This window comes from Patella vulgata, chromosome 6 (assembly GCF_932274485.2).
Source record: "Patella vulgata chromosome 6, xgPatVulg1.2, whole genome shotgun sequence".
Taxonomy (NCBI): domain Eukaryota; kingdom Metazoa; phylum Mollusca; class Gastropoda; family Patellidae; genus Patella; species Patella vulgata.
The window spans coordinates 33,730,280-33,752,587 of NC_065884.2; the positions used below are offsets into that span (position 1 = coordinate 33,730,280).

Sequence of the window (22,308 nt, forward strand, 5' to 3'; positions counted from 1 at the left end):
ACGATCCTGGCCCTGTGACATCTTGCGTTGTCATCCTGGAAGATGAAACGGCGGCCATGACGTCGTGCGAACGGCACAACATGGACTGCCAAGATGTTGTCCCGGTAGTACTGGCCTGTAACACTCCCTGCAACAACATGTAAAGCCGTTCTTCCAGCAACAATGATGCCTCCCCACACCGTAACAGAACCACCCCCAAATCGATCATGTCTGATGACGTTAACGTCTTGGAAGCGCTCGTTTCGACGACGCCACACCCTCCTACGTCTGTCCAAAAAATCAACAGTGAACCTTGACTCATCTGAAAACATCACATTGCTCCAGCGTCGATTATCCCAGTGTTGACGATCCCTACACCAACGACGTATTGCCTGAATGTGATGATCTCTCAAACAAGGGATCACGCGTGGACGTCGGGCGCGAAGGTGACCCCTATGCAGTCGATTCCGAATCGTCTGGCCACTCACTCTCACACCAGTGTCTGTTTGAAGACGAGCGCTGATCTGATTTGCTGTGATGACACGATTTCTCAAGGCCAAGGTACGGATAAATCGATCCTGGGCTTGAGTTGTCGCCCTTGGTCGACCTGAGCGTGGTCTGTCCTGTACAGATTGTGTATCACGGTATCTGGACCATAGCCTGCTTATGACAGACTGAGAAACATTCATCGTCCGCGCCACAACCGCCTGTGTTGTGCCGATCTGTAGCATGCCAAGGGCACGTAACCTTTCATTTTGGGTAAGCCGACGCATATCAAAATTTGTTTTCTGGTCACTAAAACAATTAAACTGATGTTTCCACCCTGGAATTCAATGCCACAATGACTGTAACATTCAAAGTCAGAGTCGTGCAAATCTTGGGTTGGACCCCCATGATGATCCCAAGCATCACCTGCATTCCATGCGGTAGCTATTGGTGCGTTTGGGCGTCACATGTAACTGGAAATGTTTCTTCTGTTAGGTTCTATAGTGACTTTTTTCGTAGTCATTTGCATATTTTAGTATTATGCCCCCAAAATCAAATATCCCCTACTTTTTTTTAATAGTATATATGCTTTTTAACAGACCTTTCGACACATCAAAATTAAAGTTTTAGGCAAAATTACGTCACTTCCGGTGCGGTGCCGACAGAAACTTTTATACGTAGAAGTAAGTTGAGAATTTGCACCAGGTGGGCTTTTCTTTTACACAAATCAGGCAATAAATAATTAACCCAGAACCCATACACTGAAATTAAAATGCGAAAAATCTTAAAAGGTGATCCTGACAAAATTGGTTATTTCTCGGCAAGGGAAGATATTAGAAACAATTTTGTGATATCAATATGATTCTATTGATTGATACTATTTGTCCATAGGAATCAAATATCATAATTTTACACCAATAATTAATATCGCTTACTTCAAACAATTACTTGTTTTACAGGCTAAAAATACAGTTTTTGCCAAAGTGACGGTACTTCTGGTGATAATGAAAATACTAAATTACTTGTATGAAATCGTAAATGGCATTAGGTATCACACAGTGAAATTTTTATGAAAATTGAATAATAATTGACACTTTTGTGGACCAAAAATCTTGAAAAGTGACCTGCTGAAAATCGCCTATTTCTCCGCAACCGAACAAGTTAGAAACCATTTTGTGATATCTATATGATCGTATGGGTTCATTCTATTAGTTGGTTGGAATCAAATATCATAATTTTAAAAACATTACAAATCAGACTCATTTGAATAAAATATCTGTTTTGAAGGCTATAAATACATTTTTTGCCCAAATGGCGCCATTTCCGGTGACATTGAAAATGTTAAATTGGTTTGAACTAGTCAAAATTGACATTACGCATCAAATGGTGTCACTTTTATGAAAATCCAATAATAATTGGCTCTTTTACAGGCAAAATAGCGTAAAAAGTGACTCATGCAAAATTGACCATTTCTCGGCAAATATTCATATTACAAACTAATTTTGACATAGATTCTCTTTGTATGGATTAATGCTACAAGTTTATGAAAGTTGTAAAGAAATATTTTAAAATATGAAAGGCCTGAATGGGTTGTGAATAGCTCATTTTTTCACCTTTTTTCACCTTTAAATCGAAATGGCGCAAATACAAAACCAAAATTTAAAGAAAACGAGTCCGATATTTTTTGCGCCCTTTGTAGGGGCATTTATCTTGATCTATCAGATTTGCAAAAAATAACATTTGCTAGTGAAAAGACGTACCGACTCGACAAAATTGGTGTTTTTAGCAAAATTGCGTCACATCCGGTGCCGATAGAAAACTTTACCGGTAATAAAAAAATTGAGAATTTGCATCATGGAGCATATGGACTTTATTTTATAAAAATCGGGCAATAAATAATTAACCTAGAACTAATAAACTGAATTAGCCAATAGCAGCCAAGAAAAATTATCGAGACAAAAAATGTTCATATTTTTGCTCAAATAAGACGACCCCTTAACCCTGGGTAAAATGCCAAAAAAAATTATTCAATAATAAAAAAAGTTTTTTGTTAAAATTTAAATTTTCGAAATTTGGCCCCTAATATCTCCGAAGATTCGTCAAAAATCAAAAATCTAAACTACCGTAGCTATGTGCCCTGTCTCAGGCTATGTCAAAATGTAACCAATGTTAAAATCCGATGATTATTGTTAATATTACTGCAATATTTAAAAAAATGACAACTTTGGCGTTTCGGACATTTCGCATTGTCGCAGAACGTTCGAAATAGCTTTAATCTCTAAGTCACACCCACTTTCCCGGTAAAACTGAAGGCATCGAGGGGGGGGGGGTTGGATAGCTTAGTGGTTTCGAATCCTCGGTTGTACGTGACAAGGAGTAGGGTCGCCTGTCCAACCTCGTGGGTTTCCTCCGGGTTCTCCGGTTTCCTCCCACTGCTAAAGACCCCTACGCGCAAACGAATTATAGAAATAAAATTGAACCATATGTTAGTCCCGAAATGACCTAGTCTGTGTCGAGTGGTCGTTAAACCCCATTTCTCTCTCTCTCAAGACATCAAATTGATCCGACAAGTAAATTCTGAGATATGGTCAAGTGGAAAACAAAAAAAATAAGAATAATCTTAACAAAAACAATAGTGTTTCACCAAACTATGCAGTGTGAAACCCTAATAATCTTAACAAAAACAATAGTGTTTCACACAAGCTACGTAGTGTGAAACCCTAATTAAATAACTCTAGGAGTACAGTATGCCGATACATTTATGCATCAAATTCAAATATCCAAATTTTTATGGCTTTAGGCTACTTTTCTGAATTTTTCAAAAAAGTGTTCCGTCCAAATCTGTACGAAAATTCCATAGGAAAAATGTCTTGTTTACATAAACCTTTCTTTTAATAGATTTTTTTTTAAAAATTTGGTGCAAAGCATTAGGTATGTGGGAAGATTCACCCTATTGCTTTTCAAAATTGTTATGAAGCATTGGATTCGGAACGGTTGTACCCTGTTCTTTTTCAGCAATTTCAAACGAAAGAGATTATCCTTTCGGATAAGCTGCAGTTGAAGTGTAAATTATGAATTATTAATTGTTGCTGACGGTATAAATCACTGCATTTTTATCACCTTCTATGGATAAGGATTAAGAAAATAAATTAGTACAGTAAGAAATGTGCATCATATTTTCTTTCCTTTTTACAGCCTCTATCTGATAGTTGAATCTTTTACTATGACTAACACATCATGATATATGCACGCCACTAAAAATAAAGGGCCAATTGGAAAGCAAGAGAAAATTATTTGTTCACTATTTATTATTTATTTGATTTACAGGTTGGAGATGATTTAAGACAAGATATGTTAACACTACAGATGATTAATATCATGGATCAACTGTGGTTAAAAAACAGACTAGATTTAAAAATGATTACTTTCTCTTGTCTAGCTACTGGACCTAAAAAGGGTGAGTAATTACTAATTTTATACTGGTAGTTACAGTTGTGTTGACAAAATGATGATTATGATCAGTTGGTGGTTTGATGATTGATGTTTATTTCTATATTTATGTGTTCCCGACTACAGTTTTCAATGGATTCTTTTCAAACTTTCTGCTCAGGAGTTATCCACTCTTTGCCGAAAATTTATAGAGGGGGAGAGAGAGAGAGAGAAATGAGGTTTAACTCCACTCAACACAAACTAGGTCATTTCGGGACTAACATGGTTTAATTTTATTTCAATAATTTGCTTGCGTGTAGGGGTCTTTAGCAGTTGGAGGAAACCGGAGGAACCGAAGAAAACCCAAAAGGGTGGACATGCGACCCTACTCCTTGTCACATACAACCAGGGATTCGAAACTACGCCAGTTGACTCAATGACAGGCTTTATGATACAGCGCGCACATGCTAACCATTCGGCCATCCACCCCCCCCCCATCCGAAAATTTATACCGGTAGTTACAGTTGTGTTGACGAAATGATGATCGTGATCAGTTGGTAGTTTGATGATTGATGTTTATTTCTATATTTATGTGTTTCCGAATATTGTTGGGTTTGTGATTGACTTTTCTATCCAGAGTTATGCCCCTTTTCCCAAAACCTTGTGAACGCAATGGAGGCTTCAGTTTTCAACGGATTCTTTTCAAACTTTCTGCCCTGGAGTTATCCACTCTTTGCCGAAAATCTTGTGAAAACGATTTGGGGTACATTTTTTAAATTTGGAGTGAAGCATTGTGGTTATGAGAGGACAAATCCTATCGATATTCAGTGTATCCTGCACTTTCCGTTCCAGAGTTATCCTCCCTTTACCACAACCTTGTGAACATGTTTTTATACACCCACATTTTCATGTTGGACGGATATTGTCATCGCCCCTGTCTGTCGGTTCGTCTGTATGTCCGTTCACATTTTGTTTGTGGACACTATACGGGTCACAATTTTTATCCGATTTTGACGAAACTTAAAATATAGTAAGACCTTGGTTGACCGTTCGATATTTGCTTGTATCGGACCGTAACTTACCGGATGATATCCCCTGATTGTATGTTAAGATCATGTTTTCAGCTTGTGGCCACTCAAAAGGTCACAATTTTTATCTTATTAAGATTGAACTTGAAATGTATGTTTATAACCCAAAGATCTTGATTCCTTTCGATATACATGCATATTGGACCGTAACTTCCTGGATTATGGTGCCTGATTGTACAAAAAAATTGTGTTTTTAGCTTGTTGTCCCTCTAGAGGTCACAATATTTATCCAATTAAAAAAAACAACGTTCGAATATTTCACCATTACACCATAATGACAGTTGAGTTGGAATTTCTTGAAAATAAGGACTGAAACTGCCGGACAAAATAGCCAATAGTGCAAAAGTATGTAATGCCAAGGTTTTTGGATCCTTTAGGGGTCACAATTTTTTTCCAATTTTGATAAAACTTAAAATATATGTTTATATCCCAAAGATCTCGGTTCCTTTCGATATTCGTCCACATCATCCATAACTTCCTGGATTAGTGCCCCTGATTGTACGAAAAATCACGTTTTTGTTTTAACTTGTTCTCTATCCATCACAGGGATGACGGTGTCTAAGTGGGTAAGACACTGGCTCGCTAGCCAAGAATTTGGTTGTTCGATCCCTGCATTGGCCGAGAAAGTTCATCCAGATTTTCCGGAGTGGTTCCCCCTTGTCAGTAATACAGGATGGAGGGCCTGACAAGGACAACTTTAGGCCATATAAGTGTAGGCCATAGTGCCGCTGGCAAAATTTACCTCATAGCATACTGTATGATGTATGCCCCTCTTCATTAGCCCAGTACGGAGCAGAACAGTAGGACGATAAATCCCATTTCATTTCATTTCAATTCTATCCATCTCTTGCAAAATGTGGGTGTATCTTAGCTGGCAACCGCTGGTTCAAATTTGTTGGGAAGCATTGGGGTCATGAGAGGATGATCCCAATTGATTTTCACATTCAGTGACGTTCCATTACAGAGTTATCCACCTTTTCCGAAAACATTGGAAAAAACGATGGAGGGCTATAATTTTTAATAGATTTTTGTAAATTTGGTGTGAAGCATTGAGGTCATGAGAGGATAACCCTATTAATATTCAGCATTATATGGAGTCAGACCACCATTAAATTTCACCATCTCGGTACCCACAAATTGTAGTTCGTCTATTTATAGCAATTCTCTCTCTGTCTCTTTTCTCCCCTTTTGCATGCCCATTTTTGTTGATTTTTGGGTCTAGAATGGATGAAGAGGGTTTGAATTAACATTTTCTGCCAGGTTTTGGTAAATATTCAGGATTTTGAGGCGGAAGGATAACAGGGTTATCAGGTTGGCTAAGGTGATATGTACGGCAAGTAGTTACATGTTTTTAGTATGCTTCTTCAAGTTTGTGTATCTCAACATTTTGGTGGTCAACCTCATACAAATTTTAGTGCAAAGACATGACCATTTGTTCCTCTGTCTGTAGTGAAAAGCATTCAGCCCAATGAAAATTTGGGGAAAAGTTGGAGGTGGGCAAAGATAAGCAATTTGATTGGTTGATGCTTTGGGACACAATAACTTAAGTTCTAATTTAGTGAAAGTGAGGACACTTGGTGTATAGTTTTATCGCATCAATACCCTGTCTAAGTTCGATAATGAGCACTTTCTGCTCAGGGTAAGCAGAGCGATATTGCTGTCGCCCCTGTCCGTCCGTCCGTCCGTCCGTCCGTCATCCACAATTTCTTGTGATTGCTTTAACTCCAAAAGTTATTATCTGATTCACTTTGTTGAACCTTGTGAACACTATTACGCCAAAAGTTATCTTCTGATCTTTGTGAAATTTATATGCATTTTTTAAATTAGTGAAACGAAGAAGCCTTTTGAATTCCAGCAATTTCCGTATATTACGTTTAGAGTAATGACCCTTGTTTCACTTTATTGAACCTTGTGAACGCTCTAACACCAAAAGTTATCATCCTATCTTTCTGAAATTTATATGCATTATTTGAATTAGTGAAACGAAGAAGTCTATTGAATTACGTCTAGAGTTATGGCCCTTGTTTCACTTTGTTGAACCTTGTGAACGCTGTAACGCCAAAAGTTATCATCTGATCTTTGTGAAATTTGTATGCATGATTTAAATTAGTGAAACCCGGAAAGCCTATTGAATTTCAGCAATTTACAATAATTACTTCTAGAGTTATGACCCTTGTTTCACTTTGTTCAACCTTGTTAATGCTCGATTGATGAAAGTTATCATCCGATATGTTCATTTGTGAACGCTCTAACGCCAAAAGTTATCATCCAATTGTTTTAAAATTGATATATGTTGTTTACATTAGTGAGATGAAGAAGCCTTTTTAATTTCAATAATTTCTGTTTTTAACGTCTAGAGTTATGGCCCCTGTTTCACTTTGTTGAACCTTGTGAACACTCTAATGCCAAAAGTTATCTGATCTATGTGAAATTTATATGCAATATTTAAATTAGGGAAACGAAGAAGCCTATTGAATTTCAGCAATTTCCGTTTATTACTTCTAGAGTTATGGCCCTTGTTTCACTTTGTTTAACCTTGTGAACGCTCTAACCCCAAAAGTTATCATCCTATCTTTCTGAAATTTATATGCATTATTTAAATTAGTGAAACGAAGAAGCCTATTTTATTTCAATAATTTCCATTTATAATGTCTAGAGTTATGGCCCTTGTTTCGCTTTGTTGAACCATGTGAACGCTGTAATGCCAAAAGTGAACATCCGATCTTTGTGAAATTTATATGAATATTTAAATTAGGGAAACGAAGAGGCCTATTGAATTTCAGCAATTACCGTTTATTACTTCTAGAGTTATGGCCCTTATTTCACTTTGTTTAACCTTGTGAACGCTTTAATCCCAAAAGTTATCATCCTATCTTTCTGAAATTTATATTCCCAATTTAAATTAGTAAAACAAAGAAGCCTATTTAATTTCAATAATTTCCGTTTTTAATGTCTAGAGTTATGGCCCTTGTTTTGCTTTGTTGAACCTTGTGAACGCTGTAATGCCAAAAGTTAACATCCGATCTTTGTGAAATTTATATGAAATATTTAAATCAGGGAAACGAAGAGGCCTATTGAATTTCAGCAATTTCCGTTTATTACTTCCAGAGTTATGGCCCTTGTTTCACTTTGTTTAACCTTGTGAACGCTTTAACCCCAAAAGTTATCATCCTATCTTTCTGGGGGGGTGGATGGCTGAATGGTTAGCGTGCGTGCGCTGTATCATACAGTCTGTCATTGAGTCGACTGGCGTGGTTTCGAATCCTTGGTTGTGCGTGGCAAGTAGTAGGGTCGCCTGTCCAACCTCCATCCGGTTTCCTCCCACTGCTAAAGACCCCTACGCGCAAGCGAATTATGTAAATAAAATTAAACAATATGTTAGTCCCGAAATGACCTAGTTTGTGTCGAGTGGACGTTAAACCCCATTTCTCTCTCTCTCTCCCTATCTTTCTGAAATTTATATTCATTATTTAAATTAGTGAAACGAAGAAGCCTATTTAATTTCAGCAATTTCTGTTTATAACGTCTAGAGTTATGGCCCTTGTTTCACTTTGTTGAACCTTGTGAATGCTCTAATGCCAAAAGTTAACATCCGATCTTTGTGAAACTTATATGCAATATTTAAATTAGGGAAACGAAGAAGCCTATTGAATTTCAGCAATTTTCGTTTATTACTTCTAGAGTTATGGCACTTGTTTCATTTTGTTTAACCTTGTGAACACTCTAACCCAAAAAGTTATCATCCTATCTTTCTGAAATTTATATGCATTATTTAAATTAGTGAAATGAAGAAGCCTATTGAATTTCAGCAATTTCTGTCTATTATGTCTATGGCCCTTATTTCACTTTATTGATCCTTGTGAACGTATTATCATCCGATCTTTCTGAAATTTATATGCATTATTTAAATGAATGAAACGAAGAAGCTTATTGAATTTCAGCAATTTCTGTTTATTTCGTCTAGAGTTATGGCCCTTGTTTCACTTTATTGAACTTTGTGAATGCTCTAACATCAAAAGTTATATGCTGATCTGTATGAAATTTACGTGCGTCATTTAAATTAGTAAAGAGAAGGATCCTATTGAATTTCAGCAATTTCCGTTTATTACTTCTGGAGTTATTGCCCCTGTTTGACTTTGTTCAACCTTGTTAATGCTCGATTGATGAAAGTTATCATCCGATATGTATGAAATTTATATGCATCATTTAAATTTGTGAAACAAAAAAGCCTGTCAAATTTCAACAATTTCTGTAGATTACTTCCAGAGTTGAGACCCTTTTTTCAATTTGTAGAACCTTGTGAACCCTCAAACAGCAAAAATTATAATCTGATCTGTATGGAACTGTCTTGTAAAGGCCCCCAATTACCTACAAAGGAATAAATATGTGACAACCCTTGTCGACCACTCCGACGATTTAGCTGCTGTGGGCGTATATTTCGTTGCCTGTCAACCTATCTTTTACTCAGAAGTGCCTGGATGTTATGGCCGACACTCGTAACCATTTTTCAGTCCATTATTTATTGATTGTTAAATGGTCGTAGCTTTTTTAGTACTACATGAGCGTTTATTTAGTGACTATAAATGTGCGAAACTGATTGAAGGCTTTATATATATACTAAATAGACGCATTGCATAGAAGTTGCCAAATGTTTTTATTGTATATTTGTCACCACATCTCCAACTTTACCTGAGCAATAAGGTCCTTCCCAAACACAGAATTAAACCCAGGAAATGTTCTCAAAAACACAACCTGACTTCTGAGATGGTAATGTGTTCTCTATGATTTTCATGTAACTCATGCTGCACATGCTGTTCACCGGGACCAGCCCTGTCAAATGCACCCCCATACCTGGTTGAATTATTCACACTACAATGTCAGCAGCATGCCATGACTCACGACAGCTCAGAGGAACCAAGTGCTTGGAAGCCTCGACGCTGGACACACTGCCCAAGCCGTTGCCAATCACTTCCAGGTCAATTTTCGGACTATCTAAAGGCTTCAGCAACGCTTTCGGGCCACCTACACCACGGATGATCGACCACGAACTGTTAGACCAAGGGTTACCACAAGGCGACATGACCGCAATGTTGTGCAGGAAAATGTGCAGAATCCCTTCACACAGGCATCTGAGACAGCACGTCAGACAGTGGGAAACACGAAAGACCCATCAGTACCGATACAGTGCGCCGACGACTCACCAGAGAGAACATCCATTGCCGTGGACCGATCCTCACCCCTCGCCATCGACGTGAACATCTACAGTTTGCCCAACAACACCAGAACTGGCAACACAGGCAATGGAGAACTGTTCTGTTCAACTGCAGATGGCAGGACCAGAATATGGATCGACGTGGCCAGCGTTATGCTGACCAATGTGTCATGGAACAAGACTCGTGAGGAGGTCCAAGCATAATGTTTTGGGGTGGAATCTTGGAGGGGGGTTGGATAGCATGTGCACGCTGTATCATAAAGCCTGTCATTGAGTCAACTGGCGTGGTTTCGAATCCCCGGTTGTACGTGACAAGGAGTAGGGTAGCCTGTCCCAGTCCTTCATGTTTACGAAATAGTGCAGGAGCCATAAAAAACTCCCGCCAATTTAAAAATTGAGAAAAAAGCTCCCGTAAAAAAAATCTTCTTAATTATATTGCAACAGTAATTCTACGTTATATTTATATACTTTAGTTTTATCTCATACTCTCTTCATTATGTCATTTATATGCTTCTTAGTGCACTATACGGCCACATTGAAATGTGGACGCTCTAGAGGCTAAAGTTAATATCTGATTGACTTTAAATTTATACCCAGTGTTTAAGATCTTGAGATGAAGAAGCCTATTGATTTTCAGCGATTTCCGATAATTACTGCCCGAGTTATGGCCCTTGATCACTTTGAAAAATCTTGTGGACGCTCTGAATGCTAAAGTTATTATCCGATTGACTTTAAATTTATACACAGTGTTTAAGGTCATGAGACGAAGAAGCCTATTGATTTTCAGCAATTTCCGATAATTACTGCCAGAGTTCTGGCCCTTGATCACTTTGAATAATCTTGTGGACACTCTAACGGCCAAAGTTAATATCCGATTGACATTAAATTTATACACAGTGTTTAAGGTCATGAGACGAAGAAGCCTATTGATTTTCAGTGATTTCCGATAATTACTCCCAGAGTTATGGCCCTTGATCACTTTGAAAAATCTTGTGGACGCTCTAAAGGCCAAAGTTAATATCCGATTGACCTTAAATTTATACACAGTGTTTAAGGTCATGAGACGAAGAAGCCTAATGATTTTCAGCGATTTCCGATAATTACTGCCAGAGTTATGGCCCTTGATCACTTCAAGAAATCTTGTGGACGCTCTAGAGGCCAAAGTTAATATCCGATTGACCTTAAATTTATACACAGTGTTTAAGGTCATGAGATGAAGAATCCTATTGATTTTCTGATAATTACTACCAAAGTTATGACCCTTGACTTCAGATTGATAGACAGTGTTTAAGATCTTGCGACGAACAAGTATATTGATTTTCAATGAATTTTTATGACTTGAACAACTAAATCCATGATATTAAAAGTTTTGTATACAAAACGTTAGCATGGGGCAGAACTTTATAAAAACCAAACAAATTCTAATGGTTTTCTGATAATTACTTCATGAGTTGTTGCTCTTAATCAGATTTTAGTGTATTATAAATATGCGACAACTCTTGTTGACTGCCCGGACGATTTAGCTGCTGTGGGCGTATGTTTCGTTGCCTGGCAACCTATCTTTTTCTCCCTCCGTGGCTATTTGCCCTCCAGTAATTCCAATTTAAAAATGTTGCATATTTGACAGTTTTGACCATCTCCAGACACATTGATAGCGATAATCAACGGGTCCTCCGGTTTCCTCCCACTGCTAAAGACCCCTACGCGCAAGCGAATTATTGAAATAAAATTAAACCATACGTTGGTCCCGAAATGACCTAGTTTCTGTCGAGTGGACGTTAAACCCCATTTCTCTCTCTCTCTCTCTCCCCAAAATCTTGGTCCAGGGAGAGGAGGCGGCATCACAGCAGTGCGCTACATCGATCAAGCTCTCAGACCCCACGTCATACCACATTCCGCATGTCATCGAAACAACGTTTTCCAGCATGAAAACGCCCATGCCCACACCGCCAGAGTTACTCGGGACTTTCTACAGCAGAACGGCGTCAACGTTATGTACTGGTCAGGCCTTAGTCCGTACTTAAACCAGATTGAACATCTTTAGATGAAATTCAGAGGAGACTTAATAACGTCATACTGAGACCAAACACAGCTGATGGATTGCGCCAGGCCTTTCTGAGAGTGTAGTTCCAGGTGCCAATGGCATTCGCCAATCGTCTGGTCGACTCCATGTACAGATGCTGCGCTAGTGTTATTGACAATCGTGGTGGACACACCAGATACTGATATATAGACTGTGTACAGACTCTAAACCTTATGTCAGGCAGTTTTGGTCCGATATTATTCATGAAATGTAAACTTAACCAAAATTACGTTGTAACGCTGATATATTTGAACGTTTTTTTAAATCAGATAATAATTGTGACCTCTAGAGGGACCACAAGCTAAAAATGTGATTTTGCGTACAATCAGCCATAATTCAGGAAGTTACTATCCGATATGCGCGAATATCAAAAGGAACCAAGATCTTTTGGTTATAAACTTACCTTTCAAGTTTCATCAAAATCAGAAGACCAGCGGCTGCCAGACAGGATTCGCCCACATTTTTCAAACCAACATCATTCAGTCAGCTGACGGCTGTCTTTCGAGACGGTCTACATTTTCTCATTTGCTTCTTTGTATTCAGTATTTTTTGTTTTTTGCTCTGTTTTTGTGATGGGTGGAACATTTACCCTACTGTGTTCAAAATCAAAATGAAACTGCCCTACAAAATGGTCGCTCTTTGTACGTAAATTATGTAAATGTATGCAATTGGAAGGTTGTGGACGCTCTAGAGGTCACAATTTTTATCCAATTTTGATGAAACTTATGACATATCTTTATATTCCAAAGAGTCCCTTTTGATATTTGGGCATTTCAGACCATAACTTTCTGGATTATTGCCCCTGATTGTACCCAAAATCCTGTTTGTTTTTAGCTTGTTCTCTATCCATCTCTTGCAAAATGTGGGCTTATCCTGCCTGGCAGCCGCTGGTTAAATTACATATTGCATTTTCGAAAGGCAGGGGACTATTAAAATGGGTCTGTCCATCCGCCTATTTGTCTGTCAGTCACACTGTTTGGGACACAATAACACTCCTTCTAAGTGAGCTAGAATGTTCAACCTTGGTGTATGTGTTTATTAGGTAAATGCCTGGATGGAATTCGAAAATGTGCATTTCCTGCATAGGGTAGGCAGGGATAAGCAATTTGATTGGTTGATGCTTTAAGACACGATAACTTTAGTTCTAATTAAGAGCCACTTTCTGTAAAATTCAGGCAAAATTCAAGACTTTCTTTAGTGACCACCTTCAAATTCTCTAATTTTTCAACATATTGTACCGTTTAGTACTACAATCACAATTCTAAAGAAAAAAATTGCTATTTTTGTCGGTTGCCGAGATATGGGAGCTTGGCAGACCAAAATTTTCAAAAACAGCTTTTGGAGAACTTTAAATGAAAAATTACAACAAAGTACCTGCTTACCTGGTTATTTGGTTGTTTCTTGTTAACTACTATGAGTAGAGATGAAAAATAGTGAAAAACCTATGGGACACCTTTGGCTTAGCAAAGTGTTATGGCTCAAAAGTGAGCGAAAATGAATTTTCGAGCTTTTTCAATCGTCATTTTCTCCCAAAGCCTTGGGTATCCCATAATTTAATTTTGTCATATTGCAAGACTACCTACATAATGTCTCTAAAATACAAAAACATTCATGGGACAGTAAAGGCTTTTGGATATATTTCAATTCAAAAATAATTTTTGTGTCCATTTTAACACTCTTTGTAGCCCCATAATGGCTGATGCCCAGACGTGTCAACTAGTTCATTTTTTCCGTGACACTCACAGATTCACGACCTTTCTCCTGATCTCCTGCACGAGAGGAAATTTCTCACGGAAAATGGTCATATGCCAAATGCTTTTTTTACTTTCAAAGGGAGGTAACTCCCTTTTCATAAATCGACCTTATGATTGGCTGAATTTGACCGGAAACTTCTAATTCTGGTAATACGCTTGACAGCCCAACGTGTGTTTGTGATTAGTATTGTAAATAAAGTATATTTTAATGATATCAGAGTACATGAGCGTACCAAATAAAATAGAGACCTGTACAAGGTTCTTTCCATGACTGTCAATTTACCCCATGGCTAGTAAACGTCTATCTATGCGATTTTGACAATTCTCCGGCTAAGAGTAAACATTTCATGCCACGTGACTTTAGTGTGAAATGGGAAACCATTGACTGAAATTTAGCCAACTTAAAATCTGCGATTTTGGATTACTTTTTCAGTTAAATATATTACTAGCGATTGTATTATAATACTTTGATATCGATCTCAATATATGCAAATAATCTGACTCAAAAGTTATCAAAATATAAGCGCAATTACCGTTTATGTACGGGAGACACTTGCGGGAAAATACCACTCTGGCGTAAGGTTTCCTGAACTTGTGGATAACTATGAAAGTATCACTGACATTGGTGTCTAGATATTTATCTCTTGCACGGTTCTTATCGCGGTCACAGTACAAGTAGACTAAATCGCCTACATTGATACTAGGAGAAGGCTTTGATGAAGCGCAGGGACATTTAGACCGGGCACTACTTGGGTGATTCCTGGTACGATGATCAGGGGCGGATTGGGGCCTGGAACCGTCCCGGGCTCGGGCTCCCGTGTCGGAGCGGCCCCTTTTACTGGTCGATGAGCCCAGACGGTGGGTCCGAGTGCTCTCCCCCGGGAAAATTTTGAAAAATAAACACCAAATATGCGATTTGGTGGCATATCTGATTATAATCTCTGTCAAATTCAGCAAACAGACCAGCTATCACCAAATTTTGCTGAGGCCTTAAAATTGATTTAAGTTACGAACCATCGGCAGACGTTTCTGGCGTATCCCCACAAACAGGGTGCAGGTGACTTAATATGGCTGGCAATGGATAAGAAGGTAGCGATGCGTGGGCTTGTACTGTATTTTCCTCTTTGAAGCTTATCAAAGGCCTCCACACATGGTTTGCTGTCCGTGAGGAGTTGAGTGGAGTCTGCAGACTGGATGATGTAAGGTGCAAAATGTTTAACAGAAGCGGCAATTGACAATACTTCAATTTCGAATGGACTCCAACCATGCTTCCTTTCAGGCAATTTAGCACTGTAAAATCCTGCAAGTTTCAATTTGTCATTAAGGCAATTTAGCACTGTAAAATCCCGCAAGTTTCAATTTGTCATTACGAAGTACGTAAAGGGTTGAGGCAAAGCCATAGTCACGAACCGAACCATCTGTGACAATCCATAGGCGATCCTGGGAACAGGGTAAAGTAATGGATTGTGCCTCTTTCAAATGTGCTTGTGCAGCATGAAAAGCTGTTAACAGTTCATCGGTCCATATGATACTGTCTTTAGACTGGGGACAATATTGTTGAGGGGACTAAGCAATCTGGAACACTGTGGAAGAACTCTGGCTAAAAACTTGTAAACGCCAATGAACGCTCATAATTCTTTGACAGTTTTGGGGGTTTGACAGGATGATAAAGTAGCAATTAATGGGGGCTTGCACTGAGATTGCCTTGATGCCAAATCCAACCAAGAATAGATGTCTGTTTTGGGGCTATGACGGTTTTTGTGGCTTTGATATTTAGTGAAGCTTTAGGAAGAGCCTGTAGTACAACTTCCCAATGTTGGCAAAGCAATTCGGGTTTCTCACCTCCACAATATAAATCGTCTGCGATTTTGGCCACGAAAACTTGTTGAATAAAATCACCCAAAACCCGACACATTAATTCTTCCAATGCTGTTTCGGAACCTGGCATACTCATTGCACATCGTGTGTAGACTTGGATGCCTTAAAAAGGGGTAGCTACGCCGCAAAACTTCATTGATTCAGTAGAAAGCGGTATTTGGTAAAATGCATTCGATAAATCAGTTGCAAAAATGTACTTCCAGCTGGCAATAGCCTGTAGAGTGGAATCAACATCAGGCATTAGGGACGGCTGAGGTTTTGCGTACTTAACTACTTTTTTTAATTAGAAAGGATGGATTCAGGTATTCGACCATGTGACGGATTGGTGATAAGGAATAGGGTGCTTTATTTTTTTCGTTGTAGTTTTGCTGGATTGCGGCAAAACTAAGGGGAACAACTCTCCCGACTAAAGCTCTCGGGGGGTTGGAGGCGAATTTGTGTTGTCGCCATCTTTCCCTTCCGTAATAAATACCATTTTTCCAATTCACCAAATTGTCATTCATTTCTTCGCAGGTTTACCGAATCATCACTTGACCCCTCAAAGAGAGACAGGTGAAGGGACTGTGGGCAACAACCACAACATTAATATCTTCAGGTTTACAAAACACACCAAGCTGTTATAATTCATCAAATTTTGATGGCACCTCCTTCAATTTGTCTTTAGCATATTGAGGTACTCGGCCTTTTCGCTGAGGCGGAAGTACCGGACCCATATTCACTTTGGCAGTAAAAGAACCAAAAGCACCATTATAACCTTTGGGTTTGGGCTAAATACTTGTTAATATTGTTGTAGTAAAGTCGGGAATTGTTGGGGTACAGAAACAGGAAGGATGTTATCGGGATCCAGTTGAACCGCAGGTGAAGATTGTTTTGTTTGAAGTAGGAGATCATTTGTTGTCGGAGGGGAAACAACCTCAGGTGTGTATACTGGTAAAACTTGCGAGAAGTGGGCATTACGACGAACATTAATTGGAAAATCTGTTGGATTTGGTATACATACTTTATCACCCACTGGGCGGACAATGTCAGAGCAAGGCCATTGTTGGCAAAAACTTCCATTGGAACTATCAGCTCTGGGTTCAATGGCTATTTCGCTTAACTCGGCCATGTCATCTGGAACATTGACTTCAATAAACTTGCCGGGCCAGATTGTTGTAGAGGAGCTAGATCTTAATACAACTGCTTGAGTTCTTCGTTCCGAGGGAGCAGTCTTAACAGCGCTTGAACCATACGGGTAAATCTGATCACTGAGGATGACTTGTAGCTTAGTAGGGTGAGCAGCAACATCATTCACAACCATAAATGGGGTGCCACCTAGAATTTCAACATCCATGGACTGTGAATTTGAGTATGTGATGGTCACGGGATAGTTCAAACTTAGTTTCTCCAACCAGCTTGTGTGGCATGCTGGGTACTGACCATATTAGTTCTGAGCCACTGTCAATTGTAATACGGACTGTATGATGGTTATGAAAGGCATCTAAGTAAGGGGAATGGTCAACTTGGACTTTTCGAGTGGAAACAACAGATATGTCATCAGTTTGGTTGTCTTCAACAATGACTTGTCGAACCTGAGCCATGAATTTTCTGTCACTCTTAGGTAGATAAGGGCACAAACTAAAAAAATGATTGGTTGAACCTCTTCTAGACTGGGAACAGAGGGGACATAGTTTAGGGCGCCGTGATGTTGAGGCAGGGGAGGTGCGAAGCTCGGTGCGTACTTTCGAGGGCGTTGGAAATTTCGATCCGAAGCCCATTCGCATACATCTGACTTCCTCAGTTGCTTCCAGTTCGTCTAATAAAGCTGGTAGGGCAAGGCATATTTCAGGTTTTAGCGATGAAATGGTGCAATTGCGTAGATTTGTACCATATCTCTGATCAGTCTAGGTAAAGCTGGGTGGAGTAGGCTTAACCATAGAACAGTGACTAAATTCTCCAGGGTTGGCGAGATCTCCTCTTCGGTCACTGCGACACCATGATGTGTCAAACCACTTCCCGGGGCAAGGAGATTGTTGTTGAGAAATGCAACTAGTCGTTGGTAGAGGTCCTCTGGCCTTTCATCTGGTTCAAGTTTGAATTCACAATAGTCTAATACTTGTGCTCCACTGTTTTGGCATCCGAAATGGTGCTACGAGCAATAATTGGACAAAAATTTGCTATTTGTCCCAACATTAGTTCAAGAAACACCAATTTTTGATCAGCTGTTTTGCCATTTCTGTCACTAGTCAGGCCTCTATGAGGATTATCTCGAGTTTTTTTTTGTCCAAACGACATCAGCAGATAAAGGAGCAAAGTTTTCATTCAAGGACAAAATGTAGGTTAAATTTTGTTTCCAAGCTTCGAAAGATGTGAGTGTCTCTTCTTTGGTAAGAAGGAGCTCTTGTAGATGACATTTTCTGTTATAACATGGTATCGTTTATAAAGTGTGTAAAATGGCAGATTTTTGGCAATGAGCCAACAGTAGTCTATTTGTACCGAGTGTACAACCTGTCTTCGGGAACAATGCTATAAATTTGCTGATTGAGATGTAGGTAAGTAAATCCACAGTGAGCCACCATGACAGTTTTCAGTAGAGGAGCAAACACGAAGACAGTGACAAACTGTTAACATTTTTTTAATACCGGAAAGATGTTACAAAAAACAATACACACAAGAGCCGAAAACCGTCACTGGAAGTCACCCTTCCGCACATGGGCCCGACTCATAGATCACAGAGATAAAAAACAAAGGTCATGTGTACACATTGGTGTGCACTTAAAAGTTCCCTTGGAAGTTGGAATTCAATATAAGAGTAGGACATAGCGCCGGTGCCCAGGCAAAATTTCTCTCATAACATACTATATGGCGTAGCCCATAGGAGCAGAACAGTGTGACGTTAAACCCCATTTCATTTCATTTCCTTGTCAGATCCTCCATTCTGCATCACTGACAAGGGGAAAGACAAATGCTCAAAGTCGGGTGGTATGAAACTCTTATTAAATGATGGGGTATATACCAGCCTTAATACGAAATTCCAGATATCATGTTCCGTATCACTGAAAAGCAGGTTTATTTCTCGTTTCAAATATGTAAATAATTTTTCTGGCACATTTATTTCTTCATGGCAAGTCGACTTATTGTATGGTGACTTATTGTATGCCAGCTTGATCTCTGCCCCCATCGATTGATCTGGACATTGTTGATTGATCCCGTAAATTATTAATTTCTGTCCTAGTCTGGTCATTCTTCCGTATGCAAATGAAATTCCATATACGGTATAGGTTCTAATATGCTAAGTTCTATTATGCATTTGTCTATAATGCAAAATGCAGAATGGAGAAGTGTAATTTGCAAGATAACTGTAATACCGTATTTTGTATTATTGAAATGTGTATTCTGAATTTAAATACTGTGACATTGGTATTGTGGAGCAATAGAAATTGCAAATTGTAAAACTAAAATACGTATTTTGAACTGGTGACATTTGCATTTTGCACCATGATGACTGAATTAATATTGGCAACGTTATTCTTCCATAGGTAATGGGTCATCATGCCATACATACATAATATGACTACTTGGAGCTGACAATTTTCCAAATTGACATTAAAACTACAAGCATGTCAAAGCTACTTAAGTCTCAAAGTCACCCCGTTTTACCTTATAGTAAATGCAGGAGGACAACACCACACACAAACAGAAATCCACATCCATTGCAAGCAATAGATAGCAAAAGTATTATATCAGATCAACTGAGTGGATTCGGAGACTAGACTTGTAAGCGTCCACTGCTACATGTATTTTTAAAGTTAGAAGAAACCCATGGTATAATAAAAAAAATTAATTGTTAAATAAGTAGGTCAATATTCAAGTAAGTTTCTCCTATTCAAATGACCTTGATTTTACAGACAAATAATTAAAATTATACCTTCAATTTTTGATATTGTGTAGGACACGTGCAGGGCTAAATTTTTAATAAAAGGTCATCTCAAGGTCATGTGGGCCTCAGAGTCAAGTTCAAGGTCAAAGTAAAGATTTTTGTGAAAAAAACATGTTACAAAATATTAGTTTTTTTTTAACGAGTAGCTCAATATCCCATAGGTTTCTATTTTTAAAAAAATAGTTTTATGATTTAGGTTTAATTTTAGTGTTTTTTTGGATTTTTTTTTTAATAAACCTGGGGCATCAGCCATTATGGGGCTACAAAGAGTGTTAAAATGGACACAAAAATTATTTTTGAATAGAAATATATCCAAAAGCCTTTGCTGTCCCATGAATGTTTTTGTATTTTATAGACATCATGTAGGTAGTCTTGCAATATGACACATTGCACCAAATCAAACGGCGTATGTAGACTAGAATAACCAGATGCTAGAAATTTGCACTCCCTTGAGACTGCTGGCTTATTTCGCCGAACATAACTGATTTTAAAATTTGAGTAAAAACGGAAACCATTGAATGTAAATCAGTTTATATACATTCATATTACAGTATTATATGCGTTGTGACCCACTTTTGTCAATTTCTAGGTCCCAAATGTTAGCGATTTAGCTCCTTTAAACAATAATATCCAAGATGCATTCCTTACTTTGCATGCCGTATGAAGAAGCGACAGTAAACGGAATTCAGCTATCAATAAAATTCTCTTTGAAAAGAAAATTATTGGCCATATTATTTATTTCCATTTCCATTCATTGAAGTGGAAAAGTTATTATATGGGACGGTGAGAGGGTATCTCACAATTCAAAAATAGAATTGGCTCTCACTAGATAAGGGAAAAAGAGAAAAATAGAAAAATCCCGTGCATTCCCCCATTTTTATTCATTCTGTTCTTAATAAAAACATGGTAATGCACGGACATTTTCTAATTTGTTCTTATCTTTTATCTACTGACAGCCAATTCTTTTTTTGAATTGTCAGATATCCTCACATCGTCTCATATAACAACTTTTCATCTTCAACTGAATTATTAGTGAAATGAAATTTGATAGTTTGTCTGTTACTGCTCGCTACTTCAGTCTGTTGTATAGAAGGACAAGTCGTGTTTGTCATGTTTGACGTCACTTCCCATTTCTTCACGTGCTTGTTACACATATCCCGTAGCAATGATCTCTGTGTTAAAATTATATTTGAGATGTATTTAACGAGCTCTATCACATATTTTATAGTGACTGACACCAATATTGTCCTTTAAGGCCTATAGATTATTTTTTGAAGATGATATGAGATATAAATAATCACCACGTGGATTAATTATTCGGAGTAAATAATGAGTTGTCGACGGCTTTATCACTGACCCTTGACAGTAATAGTATTACTCAATGACACACACCCGCTTGTTGTTTAATTTACATAATCAGCCACGTGTTTTCGATTAACACTCAACGGCAATCTATATTCGATCAGAATTTTTTTTTTTCTGCCACTTATCAGAGTGAATCGCATGTAGGTACTCAAAAACATTATCGCCAAAACCAAATATTTATCGATAATGCCTTGCATGTGGTGGGTTGGCCAATCAGCAAACGAGTTGTATAGACAGCATGGCAACAGGCGGAGTTTATTTATATTTTTTAGGGGTTTTAAAACTCGACTGTATCCATTCAAAATCAATTCATCGACAATATTTTGATCATATTTGTAAACTAGAGATGCTCTGCTTTACAACGATGGCATTTATTATGCAAGAGGAATGACTGGTCGTCGCCACGCTGCAAGCGAACAAAAATAATGAATTTCGCCGAGAATTTTAAGAAATAGGACAGATTTAAGAATACGGTACTCTTACAAAATGTTCAAATAAAGGTGTTTTAAAATGTTTTATTGCTATTTTCATCTTTTGTGTCAATAGATAGTATATTTATAGACTCATTTTTGTGAAAATCTCAATTTCGATCAAAATCTATATTTTCACTTATTTTGTCTTTATCTCATTATTGATTCGTGCGCATTTCGACTCATTTAGCTGTGGCCAGTCACATATATTTTTTTTGCATTATTTATTGTTGAACTATTATAGCAAGAACGACCAGCTCTTTATCTAAATCTTACATAATGTATCTTTAATAATATTGTAAAGGCGTAGATTTGAAACGCACCCAATTAAGAAATAATTGTGCCTTAGCTGAATTTTCGCTAGCTCAGTTAACAGAACTACGATTGTTTGTCAACAGGGTTTACATATTAATTGAATTTTGCAGTAAAGGATTATCCCAGAGATAATTAACGAGATAATTAATTCGTTCAAATGAAATAATTAATTTGTTCAAACGAGATAATTAATTCGTTCAAACAAGATACTAACTCATTCAAACGAGATAATTAATTCGTTCAAACAAGATACTAACTCATTCAAATGAGATAATTAATTCGTTCAAACAAGATAATTAATTCCTTCAAACGAGATAATTAATTCCTTCA

The 22,308-nt window shown here is 38.0% G+C and overlaps 1 protein-coding gene across 2 annotated transcripts in view; it reads left to right on the forward strand.

The window, feature by feature from the left end:
* Positions 1 to 22,308, forward strand: part of LOC126825420 (phosphatidylinositol 4-phosphate 3-kinase C2 domain-containing subunit alpha) — a 684,289-nt gene that overhangs the window by 450,246 nt on the left and 211,735 nt on the right. For both annotated transcript variants that reach the window (XR_008788423.1, XM_056101571.1), the window contains exon 23: positions 3,793 to 3,922. The gene's annotated coding sequence lies outside the window, so the exon portion shown is untranslated. The remainder of the gene's footprint in view (positions 1 to 3,792; positions 3,923 to 22,308) is intronic.